The sequence below is a fragment of the Pseudopodoces humilis genome, chromosome 1 (assembly GCF_049639895.1).
Source record: "Pseudopodoces humilis isolate 2021_Gansu_Grassland_sample_001 chromosome 1, ASM4963989v1, whole genome shotgun sequence".
NCBI lineage: Eukaryota > Metazoa > Chordata > Aves > Passeriformes > Paridae > Pseudopodoces > Pseudopodoces humilis.
The window spans coordinates 32,454,517-32,474,922 of NC_142200.1; the positions used below are offsets into that span (position 1 = coordinate 32,454,517).

A 20,406-nucleotide genomic window follows, 5' to 3' on the forward strand; every position below is an offset into this window, starting at 1 on the left:
GAATTCAAATAGATTTCTGATGGCCATCCCTCCCGTTTCTAAGTTCTCTCAGTAGCAGAAGAAAATACTGCAAGTTTCCAGCTAGTTGATTGCAAAGGCTTCTTTCTTTAACATGGGGGAGGAGAGTGGGAAAGAGTTTTCCTTTAATTTGTTTGGAGAAACAATTGAACTATTTTTGCCCAATGCAAGAAAACAGCTTAAAAAAAATGAAGTCAGACAAGTGTGGGAAATTGTATGCAGCACAGTAGGGCAAAATATAACCATCTGAAAAACAAGGATCATTATCAAAAAAATATTGGACAAGTCTAATTGCAAGCAGAGTTAGATATATCACCAGGAACAATATATAATCTGCAGATAGCTAGAGAACAACATGGGGCTGCACATCCAGGCTAGAATATGTCAAAAATAACGACTGTTGCAGTGTAAAGTACAACTCGCCATTATCAATACGTGTGGAAACGTAAAGCCCTTCTTGTAAGATAGGATTTCTGCATCACGAATTGCTTCTTGAACTAAAGGGCAATGTTTAACAATCGCCCTCCCGCCCTTAACAAATTTTAACTCATGTATTCACTCCTCCAATCTAGGGAAAGCCTGCATCTCAATCCTCTTGCTCCCATGAGTGAGATACAGCTGACACGATTTTCAGTATGTGTGTCTTTTTTTTTTTTTTTTTTTTTTTTTTTTTTATTCCCGGAGGCAAAGAAAGGAAATAAGACTGTATCCCCCCGCCTCGCTTCCCTGTTTTCGTGAATATGGGCCACCGAAAGCCGTAAGAGGGCTGACTGCTCCGGTCCCGCCTGAGAGCGGGGTTCCTCCAAGGACGGACAGCAAAGGGCCAGAGCCAAAGTCTCTCCCTCTCCCTCCGAGGGCGAAGGACCGTGTTTTTCCCTTCCCCTTTCTCCCCGGTTCGGGTTCCGAGGAGGAGGCTCCCGGGAGCGCTGCGCAGGGCTGCGAGCGGGGCGGCTGCCATTGTCCCTGCGGGCGGGGCGCCGAGCGGCCCCGCGCTCCGCCGAGCGGCAGCGCCGAGGGGCGGTGGCGGCCCCCGGACCGCGCCGCGCTGCCGCCCGCCCGGCCCGGCCTCCCCCCGCCCGGGGCCCGGCCGCTGCCGCCGTGCCGGGGGGCAGGGGGGAGTGACTTGTGCCTCCCCCTGCCTCCTCCCCGTCCAGCCCTCCTCTGGGTAGAAGGGGAGGAGGAGGAGGAGGAGGAGGGCGAGCGGTGGGAGGGTCTCCATTGAAATAAACAAGCAGGCAGTTATTAAAAAGGAACATGGCGGCCGCAGCCCCAGCTTCAGCTTCATCTTACAAAGCGAAGGTCAGCGCCGGCGGCAGCGGCGGGAGACGGCACTGACCCCGGTAACGGCTCCCGCACGGCCCCGGCGCGGCGGGGGGTGTGCCCGAGCCCCCCGCGCCTGCCCGGCCGCCCCGTGTAGCGCCGGGGGGACGCCCGGGGCCGCGCCGGTGCGCGGAGGGGCGGCGTTGGCGGGCGGCACCGCGGCCGCGGCGAGGCGGCTCCCCCCGCGCCGGCGGCGGGGGGGAGCGGGGCGGGGGCTCCGGCCCCTCCGTGGGGAGCAGAGGGACCGCGGGGCCGCCCCTTGCCGGGGCATCGTGCTCGCACCCCGGCGGCGGGCGGTGGGCGCGCGGGGTTACTTCTCCGGGACGTCCTCCTGTTTCGGCGAGGGAGGGGGGGGGGGGGGGATAGGGCACCCCACCCTGCCGGGCCGAGGGGGCCGGTTTCCTGCTCCCAGGCCAGGCGGAGGTCGGGTGCCGCCTCTCCGCGCCCCTCGCCCCTGGCTGGGGGGGGGGGGGGGGGGGAAAGTGCGAGGAATCGGGAAGGCGAGGGGCTGATCTGGGGGTCAGGGACTGCCCTGGCCGCGCCGGGGGAAGATGGGGCAGCGGGGTGCGATTTTGAAGGGACTGTTCAGAACGTTCCCCCACACCCCCACCACGCAGCGATAGCGAAACTTGAGGGAGGGTCTCTCCCCGATGACAAAAGGGGTGATTTGGGGAGCAGAGCGGCGCACGCCGCCTCCTCTTCCCCGGCTGACAACGACTCGGTGCGCAGTGGCGCGGGCCGCTCCGCGCTCCGGCCGCGGGGCCGAGCCGGCCGCCCCCCTTTCCGCGCCGGGCAGGGACCGCGCCGCCCGGCGCCCTCTCCCCTTCCCCCTGCGCAGGGCGCCGAGCCGCCGCTCGGCGCTCTCAGGGGACGCGAGGGGAAGGAGGGGGCGAAGCGGGCAACTTCTCTTAACTTTCTGCGCGGGGGCTGTGCCTGCCCGTGCGCGCCGCGCAGCCGGGCCGGGCCGAGCCGCGGGGGCGGGCGGCGGGGCGTGGCAGCTGCGTGCGGGGGCAGCTCGGGGCGCCCGGGCCCCGCCTCCCCCCGGCCCGGGGGGGGGGGGGGCCCCGGCGCCGCCGCAGTGCCGTGTGTCTGCGTGTGTGCGCGGGGCGGGGAGCGGCGGCAGGGGGGGGGGGGAAGGGGGGAGCAGCGGGCCGGGCGCGGGGCCGGGGCCCCTGGGGGGGTGCCGCCCCGCTCCCTCCCGCTTCCCCGCAGCGGGCGGCGGCTGCAGGCGGGGCGCTCCGCGGCCGGCGGAGCCCCACGCGTGAGGCGCGGGGGAGGGGGGCGGAGGTGCCCGCCGCCTGCGCGGAGGGCGGGTGCGCGGCCCCCCCCCGCCTCCGCGGGGGGCGCTGTGTGCGCCGCCGCGGGCACCGCGCGGCTCGGAGGCTGCGGGGCCAGGCGTAACCGGAGCCGCGTCCCTCGCCTCCCTCGCTGCCCCTCGGCTCCTTTGCCGCCGCTTGGGCCTGAGCGTTCCCCCAGCTCGGGGACCGCACGCTGGTCTTGCCGGAGAGGGGCATTCAGGCCGTGTAGTTTGTGGGAAACCTGCTCGAGAGCCTGGCAGAAAAAGGCGGGGGGGAGGGAAATAAAAAAAAAACCCAAAAAACACAAACAAGGCAAGGAGGTTGCTGGTAGTCACTGGGAAGTCGTGATAGCTGTATATCAGGATATATACTTAGTTTGAGTTAGCCTGTATACTTCGGTCTCAAGTGTGTGTATGTGGGACACTGTATAAATATACTTGTAATTTAGCCAGGAGAGTCTCCTTGTGAAAGGAGAACAGCCTGCTTGTTCGATAATAATAAATTGTTTGTATATTTCTTTCTTCTTTTATTTTTTTTTCTTTCTCGGAGTAGTAAGAAGCAGGTGAATAGGCTTTAGAACTCAACCCATAATGTTTAAGTATAATTTGAGCTAAGCATATAGTACCTGGCTATGGCAGTTATAGCAGAGCTCCATTGCCATTGTAAATAAGTAAGCATTTAAGATTGTCAGTCTTTATATTTAAAGCATTTTTTTCATTGTTGTTCTGCCATTGTGGCTGAAGGCAATCATTTGGATTTTATCCTTTTGGGATTTTTATGTACTGAACTGTAAAAAAAAGCTCTAGTCAATTTCCTGGCTCCCAGTGGCAGTGCTGGGTCACCTGGTGGGCTACTCTCATGGGGGAATCCTCTGATGGTGCCCAAAGGGAGGGAGCTGCCAGTCCACTGTGTTGGGTGCTCTCTGAGAAATGACCATGTTGTATACCATTTTTCATGTCATACCGAAACTGTTACACCCCAAAGCAGAGATCTTGTTTGCTTAAACACAGCTTAGTGTGGATGGAAACTGGTTGCTTTATTGCACTTGGTGTAGGTATTGGTGCCTCCTACTTTTTGCCAGAACACTTGTTTGTTTACATCAGCAGTGGTGTTGCAAATAGGATGTACCAGGTTTGCATGTATCTCCACGTACACATGCGTATACAAACACATGTGGCCACTCGTGCATTTGTATCCCTTACTTTTGCATTTGTGGTAACAGCTCTTTGGGGACTGGACGTAGAAGTTGGCTCTGTTGTGTCATACGGGATAAGGAAGGTTGTAAATTGCCCCCAAATGGTTAATCTGTAAATGTGAGAAGCTTAATGTTCATAGGAAATCTTGGTTATCTACAGTCTTGAAGAAAATACTTCGTCATGGACTCAACCTTCAAAAACACTGAGTACAACTTTAAGAAGAAGGGTTCATTTTTTTTAACATCCTGCAATTTTTTGGAGAATCACACTATTTTTAATATGTTTTTATCTTGATGGGCATTATGCAATAAATGCATGTAAAACGTGCTACAGTCACCTCATCTTTTTAGTCACTGTACTCTTTTATTTCACATAAAACCTGAAGATTTCTCAACTTTGTATTTTCTGAGGCTTGTGGTCTTTACTAGGGAGAAAATCCATGTCTGATGTGGTTCTTCAGTATCTCTGCAATGTCTGAAGACACTTCTTTACTAAGTGTGTAAATTCCTCATTGTGTGTCCTGGTGGTGTCAGTGCTAAATTTGAAACTCAAGACATTTGAGGAAGGCATACTTTATTGCATCGAGAATGGTACTTTTGGAATTAATTTAAGTTTTTAAACTGTAGTTGTGTTATTTGAGAGAGAAAATAAAGGTTATTTCTGGAGGAAGCATTAGAAAATGTGAGGGATTTATTGACATGTAGTGTAGTGTATTGCATTAAACTGAGACTCTGAAGTAAAAAGTAATTACTTAAGAATAATGTTTATGTTTTTATAATCATTTAGGGTGTAGCTCGCTCATTAGAAGGCTGAAAGACTCTGTTGAAAGAGGCATGTAAACCGTCTGTACTGTTGGCATTCTCAACTTTTCCTTCCATCCTCCAAAAAACCAGTGAGAGCTAGCCCATCTGCAGGGAGCCCAGATTTTGCAGCAGGAAGAACAAAGTCAGTGAGCGAGCCAGCTGCTGCTACAATGCCTACTGTCTTCTGCTCCTTGCCTTTGTTGCTGATGTCACAGTCTCATTGGCAAAATCTGGGCTTCTGTGCTCAGCTGGAGTTTCTCTAGCACCTGACACCAGAATTGCAGAGGCTTAAGAGGTCTAAGCCTTGAGGATGCTGTCAGTTCATTTGAAAGAAAAAAACCAAAGACCTCTAACAAATTTAAATATAAAGGTAACTCTCTTTGTCTGCCGAGCACTAATAGTTTGTGCATTGGAGAAAGGGAACGCTGCACTGAACTAAAACTGTTCTTGCCGTGGTCAGTTCTTTGTACATTTGCTGTGGCTGGCCTCTCTAAACGATGCAGTTTACATGCAAGTAGGTATATTTAACAAATTCCACACATATCTTCAGTATTCTGATAGGCATTAAATGCTCAATATTCATTTATGGCCATGTTTGGTTTTAGAGGTCAGAGGTTAAATGTGTTGTTACTGTATATACTCTGCTGTGTGACACAGCATTTTAAACTTGGAGCAGGGTAACATTGATAATTACTTTATAGAAGGCATATAACAGCATCCATTCATCCACCCATTTTCTGCTGTTAGTTAACTTAGTTACAGACAGCTACTCTGGCAGGATCCCCTATTTTTATTTTTAAATGAGGTGAAGTTCACTGCACTACTTTATTTTTGTTAGTTGTTAAAACATTCTTATACTTCTGGCAGTAGATAATGACAAATTCTTCAATGTAATGCTGGGAGCAAGGGAGGCGGAGAGGGAGAAACAGGGAGGGATAGGAGGGGAAAAAACCCTCCTGAGCATATGGAGACATCCAGAAAAAGATGTGCATCGTCAGCTGTGATTCCATTGTGTGCTTGCAGACAGGATCTGAGCTCTTCTTCTCCTGGGAATTTAAACCTTACAGAAGTATTCTTTGGCTTTTACCCATCAGGATAATGGAGCTTAGATAACGTATATTTCATGTATTTATTATAGATAATATTTTGATACTATTTTATGATTTCAGGGAATAAAATACAGTTGCCAAGACTCCTGCTCTGTGTTAGAATAGCATTTTAAACAGTCATATGTATTGCTGAAATGGCAACTTTGAGTAGTAGGAATAATTTCAAATATTACATCAGTGGTTACATATTACGAAGGCATCTTACCAGTTCTACAGTTAGTAGTTTGTCAGCAGTATTTACATTATGCAAACACTCCCTGTTTTAATGATTCAGTACCATAGCCTTTTCAAAACATACCAAATAGAAATCTGACATGAGAAATGACAGGTTGTACAGTGTAATCAATTTATGGTACAGAATTAAAAAAAAAAAAACAACCCAGGGAATTTTTTAGGCATTTTTAAGACAAAGCAATTTTGTCAGTGTTGTGAGTATTCAGAAATAGCATTTCTGTGATGGAAAAACAAGTGGAAGAAATTAATTTTCTTTCATTCAGTTCTGCATTTACCTATTACCTAGAACAGCCTTTCCTCTCCTGAGCATCTGGAATATTTTTGCCGATTTTATACAATTATTTTGAGTTGATGAATAGTTTGAAAAATAGATCTTGAATGTGGAAGATTTGCTGCACTGCATTTTGTAACTGTTTATGATTTTTCAATCTTTTTCTGTGGAAATTGCACGTTATTCAAATTAAAGACTAATGGAAATTTTATTTAAGAGTTTTATGGATATATAATGGAAACAGTTCCTATGGAAAATGTATCGTCATTGGAGTGCTTGACATCTTGAAGTTTGAAATTAGTTCATTAATTTAAATGTCTGAAGCTATACCGCAACATATTAACAATATGCACATTTTTTTCTTCTGCAGCTTCATCATTATGCTATTCCAAGTCTTGCATTTCCTTAAATGGCTTCCATAACAATCTCCCATTAATACAGTTACTGACAGATATTATTTTTCCTTTGCTCTCATTTTAGCAGTTACAACTGATAGTAAATCTCACTCTTTCTGTGTTTGTGCTCCCTTTACTTAGGTATTCAGAAGCTTATTTGGAATGTGCATTTGCTTTTTGCAGCTAACATGCAGTGTCCTCAGTAAATCCTATATACATTTTCTCTTTGTTTCTGAACTTCAAGAAGTTATTCTCTGTTTGGAAAGGAAAACTTGTATTTTGCCAGAATAGTCCACATTACATGGAAACCTTTATTGGATTAATGAAAGGGCAGAGAGTATAGGTGACAAATTAATTAAAATATCTACCAAATGTGTTGCTTTATCTGTAAATCTTAGGTAGTGTGGATCATAGGAGCTTCTATGAGGGGACACATTGAGAACATATATCTGCTGTAGTGTTGACTGAGAGTTGCTATTTTGATGCTTTTTTAGTGAGCTATGTAAGACATATTGTTGCTCTTGGGTAGGATTTATAGTGGGCATATCACAATTGGCTGCTTTATTGGCTGCCTCAGTGGAGAAGCCTGGGGTTGAAGAATGGGCATGGAAAGTGAAAGAACATTTTGCTTGTTAAGTCAGAATTATTATGGAATTTTACTCTTACTCTGCCTATGCTGTAATTCATCTGTGTGTGAACAGATTTAGTTTTTCATTGCTGTCAGTATTGATCTCTAATGAGCCTGGCCCATGGATTTTGAAGAAAATCACTCCAATTAAAAACAATGCCGTTTGTCACCTATTTGTACCTCATGGATTATGTAGGAGATACTAAACTGCATTTAAAAAGAACACTTATTGAAAATAGAGGAAAGTTTGCCTATGAATAAATTTGAGAGTATGTACTGACACTTTTGTTACACATATTTTCATGAACTTACAAATTCATCATATGCTTGTGTGATGGAATTAGAAATTAATAAAAAAAACACAAACCCAAAACACCCAAAGCAACCCTAACCCTAAGAAAACAAAAGGTCTAAGTTTTAATACTTGTGAATCTGAGAGTTCAAGTATCATCTGGGATACAGTGGAGATAATTTTTCATTGTTCTGCTTACACCATGCTTTGAGTTCACAATGTAGCTCTTGGCCCTTTCTCTTTAGTCTTTCAAAATTATTGTCAGGATGTGCTGACCAACTTATATATTCTGAGAAATATTGTGATTATTGTCAACTAATTTCACTTGCTGTTCTCATTCAGATTTATACCTTGATCTCCAGATACATGAACAATGTCCTTGTCTTGTTCAATCCATTTTCCAAAATGGATCCTTAGTGGAGGAGTATTGAGTGTATTGAAGTAAATAAATAAATTCCAGTTTTCAATTATATTCTTAAAGAGAAAAGCTCTTCTTTCAGTCTAAATATTTGTATTTTTTCAAAAATTAAACTTTACAGCTAGAAGTGTACTATTTTCTTTAAATGAGTCCAGAAGAGTTGTTGCCATTATCTTGGGTGCAAAAAAATATTAACTTGTTGATAATTTACAGACTATAAAATGTAGCTCTAATAGCATAAAGTTTTTTTTTATTTTAATTGCTTGCCAATTTTTGTTGCCATTTGCAGTGCAAACATACTTTTGCTTGTTTTGCTGTATTTTTTTAAGTGTTACTTTGAAACAAAGATACTGAATTTTTCATGAGGCCTCAAAATATTTTCTTGCTACAGTTTTGTGTGAAGCTAGTGATAACTGTATGGTGGTGAGATCATTTTTGGATCCTTTTCTTAGTTTAAGAATGATGGAACTTGAAGACTGGATGTAGACGAGAAAAACCTCACTAAGCTCACCAAGTTCACACTCACTAAGCTTGCATGTTTGATGATCTCTTCCAAGTATGTTCTGGAAGTGGCAGCTCTCACTCCCTTTTGACTTAACTGTAGTTTGTAGCATTGATGTTGTGTGTTTTGTTTTTATGGACCAAGGAGGTAAATGCATCTTAGGTACCTGAAATAGAGACCAGAAAGGAAAGAAATGGACAAGTGGAAAATAAAGATGTAAAGTGTTCTGAAGTCAGAAGACAGACAGTACGTTATTCTGTTCCATATCAATTGTTTTTAGTTGAGGTTTTTTGACCTTTAAAACAGTTTTCTTTTACTCTTTGTGGGATGGAGGATTGGATGGCGGTGTTGGAAAATGGCAGGTGTGGCTGTGGTGTATTCCATTTTTATATTGTAGGTAATGTTGATAATTTTTGTATTATTCGAGGCAGTGACGTGCTCTTCATGTGGGCCTTTGTGCATCACTGTTAACAGAGTTACACTACTTTGAGACCTGGCTTCATGCAAGAGTAGTTTCCCTTGTGTTCTGAGGGTCATCCCAAGAAGCTCCTGATTCTTGTGGGATTGGGTGTAAATTTGCATAGGCATAGGGGGTAGTTGGCTTGCTTTTTCTTCAGCCTCCAGAATGGGCTTGAGAAGGGAAGGCAAAGGATTAACAAATAATTTCGTTGTCCATAACTTCATGTTCATCACTTCTTTTCTTCACTGACAGTCTAGCTTAGAGAAATGTGTCAGAAATGTACTAGATAGTACAGCTATTCAGGTACATGAGTCTGTTGCTGGTTGCTTATAGATGCTGAAAGCAGACAGGGAGCACAGAGCCTGTGTGAAACTAGTCACACAGGCTTCTCACTCTGGCCTGAAAAAGCATGAGAAAGAATCCAAACAGTCCTTGGTAAAGGACAACAATCTTTGCAGGTGTTATTTAAGAAACAGTCAAGGGGTGGTGTTCCAATTAACCAATGATGGTGATGTGTTGCTTTAATGACCAATGAGAGCTTTACCTCTCGGACCTTCTGGAAGATGTGTATAAAAGAAGATTAAGAGTAATAGACTGCTCTCTTGGACAATGAAGCTAAGGGAGTCAGTGTCGTGCTTATCGCCATTCCTAATACAGTGTGATAGTTGCTCTATAATTCAAGAGGTTTTTTTTTGGGAAGAAAGATCTTATTAGTTGTGTTTTTGTGTTTTGAAGGTAGTGCTTCTACTGTGAAGCTATAATGTATTTGTTTTCAGGCAACATTATTGTCTGAAGTTTTGTGAATAGAACAAATGAAAATCAGCAAAGCTTGTCTTTTCTAATGGGACCTTGTGGACACTACTGCAATAGTTAGGATCCACATGGCTTGTGTACAGATTCCATGAGCAGCTGTATTGGAGGCCACAGAGACCAGGAGGTGGGATTCAAAAATAGGGAGAAACAGCAGGAAAATAAAAGTGAGCAGCCACATTAGTTGTCAAGAAACAAAATGGTAGTAGAAAGCTCATTCACTGGTGCACAGCAGGTAAAAGACAGGAGATGAGTGGGAAATGCTCCTGTTTGCACAGGCAGTGTCCTGTTTGCTGCTCTTCAGGGGAAGAGGTCTCTCCACTGTGGGCTGGGGCTGCAGCCCCCATCTGCTGCTGAGACTGTGACTTCTCTTTGGTGGCTCTCTGAACTGCCAAAAGATCTAGTAGCTAGCTTACAGATTTTTTTCCAAGACAAGATGGTTTTTCTGTCAACAAGGACCCACTCAAAACCCTGAGTTTGTGATCCACAGAGCTTGTGTGCTTTTTGGGCATTCCTGAGGAAACAATGCAGTCTTATCTTCTGTGTGTATATTTTATATAAGAATACTTCTTTGTTAGTGGTGCCCCTGAATAGTCTGTTACTGTAGTGGTATCCTGTCTGTGACTGAAAGAATTTATGCAGAGTTTGTTTGAAGAAGGTTTTTATAAGATGGCAGAAATGACAAAGGAAAGGAACAGAATTAAATTCTGTTACTCTAGAGGCATAATTAGCGTGTTGTGTCTTTTTTTGCTGATGACTCTTGCAGTGTATCTTTCATTTTATTTGTGTTCTCATTTGCTTTATTTTCTGCCTTTTTGTTTGTCAGAATAGGGAAGTAGAAAACTTAACTTTGGTAGTTTGCTTGGATACATTTGACATGAAGTGCTATTTGACCTACAAGGAGAACTTCAAGTATAATATTTGTGTGGGCAGTGTCACGCTCCTCCTCCCTTGAAGAAATTATTATATTAGGCCAATGTATGGCCTCTGTTCTATGGGACTCTACTGCTTTATGGGACTCCATATGAGTGAAAGGCTTTCTGTTCACTGATGCATGTCACTTGGGTCAGGAATATTCTAAGTGGAGGCTGAGAGGAGAAACATGCTTCTGTACATGCAACTTATAATAATAGTTGAAAGAACACCAGTTTCTTCTTTTTAGAGATTTGAAACTAATGTGCTGTCAAATCAAGCAGTCAACCAAAAAAGGAACCAAGCACTTTCAGAGTTCTCACAGATTCTTTAGTGAAAATAGAGGCTATGTACTGTGTAAGTTAATGTAAACATTTTAGCTGCTATCGCTGTGAATTTGCAGTAGGCAGCAGGTAGAAAGGAAGTTGTGTGACTGGAGTGATTGTGCAGCTGGAAGGGGGTTGTAGTTATGTCTGGAAAAACAGATAATGCGCTGCAAAGTTTGTGTTTCCTTCGTTGTGTTATGCTTAAAGCAGCAATGTGCTAAACATCATATTTTTGTTCTTCTGTGTCCATCTCCAAAAAAAAAAAGCCAAACTAATATTTTTCTCTCAAATTTGTTCCTAGCATGCTTGAGATGTATCTGAGTAGTGAGGCCCCCTGCATTCACAGCCCCTAGAAATCATTGTCCGCATCGCTGAGTCTTGGTGAGTTGTCTATATCCTATTGCATTTAATTGGATTGTGTTGCAGTTTTATCTTCTTCACTGGGGAGTTTGATGGGAGATGTCTTAAATTGATTGTGTGGATACAGCAGAACAAACCTTGCTTTTAAGTGACGTGTGATACTGTACTCTGAGTGGAAATATTAATGTTTTAGAAGCTTTGAAAATAATGGTGAGACTGGTTATGGAAGCAGAGGGTCCTTGCTTTGGTGCCAGGACCAGGAATGTGGCTTTCTGCTGAGAAAGAATATGTTGATCCCTTCAGCCTTTCTCATTAGGTTTGTTTGATATTTTATACTGTAACTAAGGAATTGACATCTTTCAGATGTACTGATTATGGTCTGTCTTATGGCAGAGGTTGAATATGAAATAATACAAGCTTTTCTATCCAACTCTGTGCACTAATAAATTACTTAAATTGAGGGTTGAAATTGGTATAATGACAGTGATGACTTAAACTGCTTGTTGCTCAAGAATTACTGTCTGATGACTCCATCAGGCAGTGCTGTGCCTGTTTAACTCTGCTCTCAAGAAGGGATAATACCACTGAGAATTAGAAAAAGAGACCCCTGCGGATTGTTTAAATGCAGACTAATAATAGTTTGGAAGTGCAGTAAAGGAAAGTAGACTATAAATGCTGTGGTTTTATTTTAGGTATGTTTGATATATCAGTATATTCACGCAGTATAAATCTTTTACAACAAATACGCTTTTGAGATTTTATGTGAGAACTTTTTCAATGTACTCATGAATAAATGTTGTCTTTTAACACATAGAGTGACTTATTAAGGTCAGAAATACGTATTTTTGAGGCTTGTACACTAAATATAGAGGTGGGAAATGAGCCTGCTGAAAGAGTTTTTCGTTGTTTGGGCGATGACTGTTTATAAAATGCCAACTAAATATGGATAAAATTATGTATGCCCACATCAAGTATTATTTCCTCTTTTGTTAATGATGTTCAGCAGTTTTTGCGAACTAACAATGCTTTTCTTTAAACTTCTCTAATTTTCTAGCATCAGTGAATGAGAAAACAGGTTAAGCAATTTTCCAGTGCTTTTTTCTGTCTTTTCCCTTTTCAGTTCAGATAAAACACTCTGGAGTTCATTCTATTCAATGAAATTTGTAATTCTGGTTAATAATTTGTTTTTGTTTTATATTAACTTATGTGCTTAACTAAATGCTTAGCCAGAGAGATTTTATTACTTATTTACACTTATTACTTACGCCATATTAATTATTATTTATTTACACTACTTACCTGGACTACATAATCATAATGTGCTTGTGCAGGTCTTCTCAATAATGATCTGCTTTTGTAATCATTTAAGCAAATTGTTTAAAAAATTGCAAAGACTCTGAAATATTGTTTTCCTAGTGAATAGCATTCAGAATGAGTTAGGTGTGTGTAATAAAGAGAAAAATGTCACTGCCAGGATTCTCTATAGAGAACATGAAATTTTGTTGTCAAGTTGATCGTATGTTTGTTTTCCGTTGTCTCAATTTCAATTTTCAGTTAAGAAACCAAATGCATTAGGGAAATACTAAAATAAAAAGCATTTTCCATATAATTGCTTGTGTTTTTTTCCTGATTAATTTATGTGGCAAAAAAACCCTCCTGTCTTTTCCTTGGTGTTGCTACATTCTGCACCAAAACTTATAGATTTGGTTGATAGAATGAGAGAAAATAATCTAGTAACTTCACAGATGCTGACCAAAATACAGTTGATGTATTTTGGGAAGTTCAAAACCTGTATAAGAACAAATATGATGTGAATATTTGTATATGAAGTCTATGGTGATGACATTGAGGAATAAACCACTGTAAAAAAAAAATGCATGTAATGGAAGGATTTATAGGGCAAGGGTGAAGCAGAGGGGTAGTTTTCACTCAAAATATCCTTTTGCTTTAAAGTGTGTGGCTATCTCCTTGTTCCTATTACAGTTCAGCAAAAGTAAGTTCCATAAGACAAGGAATAGTTTAAAATTTTGGTTCCATTGAATCCTTGGAAATTTTTCTATTGATTTTTGAGTGTCTAGGGCTGCTGTTATTTGACATACTTGCATGTTCACCTTCTCTGTTGCGAGATCAAAGAGCTGTAGCTGTTTATTTTAACCAGTATACCCATCTAAAATTATACTAGGAATTGTTGGAAGTGTTGGAAGGATACATCAGTTGGAGCGTCATTTAAGAAATCCGGATCTCGGCTTTTAGCTAATGTTGCTTGTGGAATTACAGATGTTGGTTTTGACTGTATGTTGTGAGACTGTACCACGACTCTGACTGAAATTGTGCACATTCAGCTTGCCTATCACTGTATCAAGTTTTTTGGAAAATGAAACTACTAGTTAAAGCTTATTTGGTCTATTTTTCATGTTAGTTGAGGTAGTGGGAAGCAACTGCTGTGTGCTAACAAAAAAAGGGATGCAATTAGAATGATAGTAAGTTTAGACTTGCAAAAAACCCAAACAGATAAAAAAAATCTGTTTTATTTTCCAGTCTAAAAGTTACCAGTCAGAAAGCATTTTTTTAATATTTCTCTCCTTTTTTCATGAAGTAGTTTGCTTTGTAAGGAATATTTCTCAGCAAAAAGAACATAGATTAGAGAAATCTCAGTTTTCTGTCACTCTTGATCTGGAGAGTCTGTTTCCATCTAACTTTGTAGTGATTTCATTGTCGTTTCTGTTGTAGTTAGTGTCAAGTGTGATAGAAAATATTTGTGTGTCTATTGATTCTGAGTTATAGTGCTCGTTGTTTACAGCTGTAGTAGATATAGAAAATTCTGACAAATGTCTCATTTTTGACTGTGTTCTCCCAATACGTGTTTGTGTAAAGGGAATGCTGTCAGAAAATAAAGTGCAATACTGAAAATAAAACTGCCTTATATCAAAACAAGTTTTAAGAGCCTTGGGTGTTAATTTGAGGATGCAAATGAGGAACTTATCTTACTACCTTCGTAGATTCCAAGTATCAGACCTGAATAAGGCAGAGCTCACTTCTGTCAGCTTGCAAAGCAGGGTTGTAATGGTACTCACCTAGAATTCTGGAGTCAGTTCAGAGCACCCTAAATCCCACAGAAGCTGTGTTTCTGAAACTGCTGAAGTAAAATACAGGTATGTGTAATCTTTAATAAATCTGGTCTGCTTTGTGAGGGATACTTAATCTGTGTTGAATTGGTTTGTGATAAATGAAGGGAATGTGTTTTCATTGCTAGACCTCAAAACCATGGAGCTGCGTTTTGCATGAAATGTGATAAGATTATTCCGTGTTCAGTTACTGCTGTTCAGTAGTGACATTAGTTAACATGAATTGCCTATGAAGATGCTCGTAAAAGTGGATGCTTGATTATGGTGAATTTAATGTAATCAGCGTCAAAATGATACTCCTAATCTGAGAGTGAAGTTCTGTGTGGGTGGTACAATGAGAAGTGAAGTATTAGGAAATGAACATCTATTGAGATTTATACAATTGCACCCTAAAAGCTTTTTTCTCCTAAAATTGGAACGAGGAGTTTATGAAAATCATTATTTTGTGGAAAAGTTGAAATTTACACTAATGACGTATATTGCATTTCTTTCCTTTAAATTTTATGAAAATCTCTACTGTAGAGAGAAATCTTATGCTTGCAATTAGGAGAACTAGATTTGTTAGTAATGAAAATACTTTTGAAGTACTTTCGTAGTTTTGAGGCCACAGTGTTCAAATTCATTGTAAAGCTGGATTAAACTATTCTTATATATATAAAACTCATTAACTACTGTAAATGGATTTAAATGGAGTGCTCTGTCAGTGAACTTTTTACTGCATTGATGGAACCAAACTTGATATATATCCAGGACTGTTGAAAATGCTCATTCAATTGATTGAAGCTTGCCTTTTGTATGTAGTTATATCCTGGAAGATTATTTTGAACATTGCAGTTTCAGTGAGATAAATAAAAAATGTTTAGGAAATGGGGTTGCTAACTTGATTTTATTCACTTCTTAAATATTGGTTTTGACTCTGTAATGGACTTTGCTAAGATTTTTCATTTCTTACCTTGATAGGAACCTTTTTATATGGACAAAGTTATACTGTATTAGCATTAGCAGAAGAAATAGCTGTCATTATCATCTGTGGAAAATCAATGTATATTTTATATATTGATTGATGACATTGTATCACCAGTATTGGAGCCTAGGAATTCTAGAGGGGTCAAGAACAGGACAACTGAGCACTTGCATCATCAAAGAAGATGAGATGCATTTACTTGGGCAGATTTTCCTCTGGGCCTGCCTTTAGTCCCCGAATTGAGAAGAGTGAAATATTTACACAGCTTGGCTCTTGACAGTAAATAGTATTAATTAAATACAGGGCTTGAAAATGACAATGTATTTCAGATAAAGGCCAGTAGATTTTGCCTTGGCTTTCTGGAAATTGGATTCCAGTAGTCTGTTTATTTGACAACATTATACTACAATACTTTGAGGTTCATGGATATTTGCGTACATTGAAGTGGGTGAATTTTTCTAATACCACAGTGTGGGGATGTTAGGCTCAGAAGACTTATCTGCTGTGATGGTAAGAAAATTTGTAGATGATTATAAAGTGTTGTACAATGTGCAGCATTATAATGACATGTAATGGTATGATTAATTTGCTTTTATATTATATGAACTGGCAAGAAATTTCAGGTTTTCTTTTTAAAACAAACTTTGGATGTTGAAAAATTCAGATGAAAGGTCCTAGATAAGTCACAGAAGTTCAGTATTATGAAAATGATTTAGAAATACTGGTGAATATTACAGTATCATTGTTCAGGGCTCTAACTACTCAAATATGTTAGAGAAACCTCCTCTAGTCACCTCACCACAACCAAAAAAGGGTACTGACACTTTTCTGTACACAATATTTGCCAGTGTGTAAATGTGTTGCTAAAACTCTGTTTGCAACTGTGGCCAGGATAAATGAAGAATATGCTCTGTTCTCCTATTCCAGCATCTGTTTTTAAGGTCCAGATTTTTGCCTTTTTTTCATTATCAGTACTTTTCTTCCTTCAGTAATCCCAAATCAATAAACTACAGCATTCTCTATACACTCTGTATATTTCAAAATGACAATAGGCAAACTAGGAATATTTAAAATTAGAACTGAGAAAATAATTAGTTTTATAGTAGGTATTGCAATTTGGTTTTTCCTTGAGGGAAGCGGTAGTAGTGTCAGGAGGAGTTAAAATGTTTCTATTCATTTTTTTTCAACATGTTTTTCTTAGCTTATATTTGAATGTTCTCACTTAAACTTTAAAATATTATCCTTACAAATAACACATAGAATTGAAGATCTCATTTTGCATTGGATTCCTTTGTCCTTGAATCTTTAGGTACCTATTTTACTACTTTAAGAGTGAGATATCCCCTTTATTTCTTTCTTCAGGTTGTGAGCTTGAAACTACTGTGTGGTGACACAGTTTAATAGTATTTTAAAATGGGATAAACCATCAACATTTCTCTAAAAGTAGGTGGCCAACACATGAAATTTCACTTGGGTTAATTTTTATGGCCTTTCAGTTTTCAGTTGTGGTTTTTTGCTTGGCTTCTCTTCACAGATCCTGGTTAACTGTGTTTTTATTGCTTAGTCCTGCAGAACAGACTCATGTAAAACTTCTTCTGTCTCGAGTTACAGTATGTAACTTCCAGAATGTATCCTGTGGTGGAATAGGGTTTATCTGCAGCTGATGGTACATGGAGCTTGATGCATGACTACTGATGTTTAAAATATTCTTTGTCCCTGACTGTGATTTTAGTCTTGCCTTCCTCATGAGCTTACTCTTTGGTCAATATCCAAGTTCTAGGCTCTTGATCAGCTCTATTGAGTTTGCATGCTCAAGCTTTGGTAATGGGTTGATTCTTTGAGAAGCTGCCAGAAGCTTCCTCTCTGTCCAGCAGAGCCAGTCCCTGTCAGTGCCAAGACAGACCTGGTACTGGTCAAGGCTGGGCCAATTAGGAATGGTGGTGACACCTCTGAGGTAACATTTAAGAAAAAAAAAAAGCTCTTGCGCAGTTGTAAATGTGGGCAGAGAAGAGCGGGGTGGGAATATGTGAGAGGAACAACTCTGCAGACACCAAGGTCAGCACAGAAGGAGGGGGAGGAGTGCTCCAGGCACCAGAGCTGGGATTCCTCTGCAGCCCATGGTGATGGCCAAGGTGAAGCAGCTCTGCCCCTACAGCCCATGAAGGTCCATGGGGATGTAAGAGATCTGCCTCCAGCCTGTGGAGGAACCCCACACTGGAGCAGGTGGATACCTGAGAGGAGGCTGTGTCTATATGGGAGGCCCATGCTGGAGCGGGGTCCTGGCAGGGACCTGCAGACCTATGGAGACAGGGGCCCATGCTAGAGCAGGTTTTTGGTAGGACTTGTTACCCTGTGGAGGACCCACAGGGGACCCGTCTCTCCTTGAAGGACTGCACCCCTTGGAAGAGTGACCCACACTGCAGCAGTTTGGGGAAGACTATGGGATGGACTCAGATTGCAGCAGTTTGTAGAGAGCTGTTGCTCCTGAGATGGACTCACTTTAGAGAAGTTAGTGGAGAACTGTCTCCCATGGGAGGGACCCCATGTTAGAGCAGGGGAAAAACTCCTCTCCCTAAGTAGTGGCAGAGACAACGGGTGATGACCTGACCATGACCCCCTTTCCTTCTTTTCCTGCAGTGGTGGGGGAGAAGGCAGTGCTGGGAAGGAAGGAGGGGTGAAGGAATGGGTGTTTTAAGGCTTTATTTTACTTGTCATTATCCTTCTCTGATTTTGTTAGCAATAAATTAGCAATTTATATCTCTGATTCTCTGTTAGCAATTAATATCTCTGATTCTAACCTGGTGGTGTTTAGTGTGTGATCCTTCCCGGTTCTTATCTGAACTCATGAACTCATTGTTATACTTTATTTCCCATGTCCATCTGCAGAAAGGAGTAAGAGGGAGGTCTTTGGTGGGTGTCTGGCATCTGGCCACGGTCAAGCCACTACAGCAACATTTAAATACTTTAGGAGCCAATATCAGCACGCCAAATTGTATAACACTATTGTTGTCACACTTGAAACATACTCAATACCAATCTATGGAAGCCAAAAAAACCCCAAACCCAAACTACCCTAAACCAGGCTATCTTATATGATGCTGCTATTCCACCACTGTCATACCCCAACCATGCTGCTGCCACTACTATAGACCACAGGGTGTATGCCACAACTGCAATGGTTAAATAGATTTGTTCTATTAATTTTCCAATTAATTTTCCAATTTTGCCAAGCCTTAGTTGCTTGGTGCCAAATATGCTTTGTATATAGCACATATGTTTCACAATAGTACGTATTTATTTTTGAACACAGGCATGGAACCGTGCATATGATGCTCCGGTCCTGTTTTAGGTACTGTGGGCACTTAAAGAAGGAAAAAACCCTAACAGCCTGCTGCTGCTGAACTTGATTCCAGTAACAGTAGTTATCAAAATTGCCTCTTACTTACTCGTCCTCTTATTTGCTTCATCACTTGCTTTCTGAGCTGTTTCCTTCCACCCCCAGCTTCCAGGAGAATGGTTTTGTGCTCTTCTGATACAATCTCATAAAGCTTTGGGATAGTCCCGTGTTTTGTGACAGCTTGATCAATGGTTGTGAGACTCTTTCTAGAGAGTTAGACTTGGTTGTGTGTGTGCATTTTGAGGGGGAATTGCTTACTGAAAATTTATTTATGGCTAGCTTAAAGCTGTTAATGTGTTGGCTGGAATTTTGTAAGTAGCTTCATTGAGGAAGGGGGGAAAAGTCCCTGCTAATCAGAAATGCTATAATGGCTCACTTAGGAAATTCTGAAATTAAGAGTTTTGGATGTCAGGGCCAGAGTCACAGCAAGGCTCAACAGTCAGTAAGCCACAGGGGGAAGCCACTTGCATGGCTGTGGGTACAGCCTGAGTGGGAGCTGCTGCAGGGCACAAGGAGAGGGTTCTTGCAGGGCCACCATCTCAATGGCAGAGCCTGTGCCCTGGGCAGAGGGCCAGCTGATGGGTCAGATGGCTCCCTGCTTCCCGGCCTCTGGTCTCACTCCCTGGCTCCTCCTGGGTCCAGGGTGGCCCTGCCTCTCCCTACTGTGCCAAGCTGGGGACAGGCAGGTTGCCAGTGTTTTACAACTGTGGCCAAGAGTGCCACCCACTTCACCCGGGATGAGTGCAGGAGCTGTGCCTGCAATTGCACCAGCAGCCCTGGACACTGGGGATACACCCATCTTTGCTGAAGCAGGGAGAGGCTGGAGGGTGGCTAGCAGCCTGCCTCCGCCTTCTCACCACTGAGATGTGGGTGCACAGCAAGATGGAGGAGGGAATCACGCTCCTCCTCATTCAGAGCAGAGGTTTGCTTTGGGTCTTCTGCCTCTTAGGAGATGGCTGCGGTCTCTGGGCTGCTCGGTGTTTCTGAGTAGAGCTTTGCTGCCTCTGGAATAGCTCTGCTTTTTATTGGTGTGTAAATACTTGGTCAGAGAACTGATTTTCCTATGCGGGAGGTGCGCATTGTATCTGTTTCATGTGTCCTGGAGTAGAGGACAGTAATTTTTTCTCTTGCCTACTTTTATAGGTGTAATTTATTTATCTGCTGCCCATAAGGTTTTCTCCTCAGACAAGGTACTGCAAAGGAAGCTAAGGTATACATTCACAGATATATTTAGCAATTACATCCCCTTGTGGATGTTCTTAATGCTTTGAATAGCTTACCCTACTTTGACATGAAGTAAGGTATCTGAAACAAGGGCATTTTTTCCTGGTGAATTGACTATTTGCACAACTTGTAGCAGTTTTAAAATATGTGGTTTTCCTGTTCAGTGGCTGAAATAAAAAATTCATTATAAGCACAGCTCCACTCCTTGTATCAGATGTATCATTGTCCATAATTAAATGGATGCATTTGACTACAAATATGTAATACAATTAAAGTTTCACATGGTTGCCACTGCATATGCCATCTTTTCTTTCCAAATCTATTGCTAAGGTCAGTGTGAGGTA

General features: G+C 42.1%; 1 protein-coding gene across 7 annotated transcripts in view; it reads left to right on the top strand.

Moving 5' to 3' along the window:
• Positions 1-1,228: 1,228 nt before the first annotated feature.
• The window catches only part of NCOA2 (nuclear receptor coactivator 2), a 188,642-nt gene continuing 169,464 nt past the window's right edge, over positions 1,229-20,406 (top strand). For 3 of the 7 annotated variants that reach the window (XM_014255672.2, XM_005517104.3, XM_088052708.1), the window contains exons 1-2: positions 1,229-1,358; positions 11,294-11,373. The gene's annotated coding sequence lies outside the window, so the exon portion shown is untranslated. The remainder of the gene's footprint in view (positions 1,359-11,293; positions 11,374-20,406) is intronic. The other 4 variants (XM_014255677.2, XM_088052714.1, XM_014255666.2 and 1 more) reach the window with 3 other exon arrangements.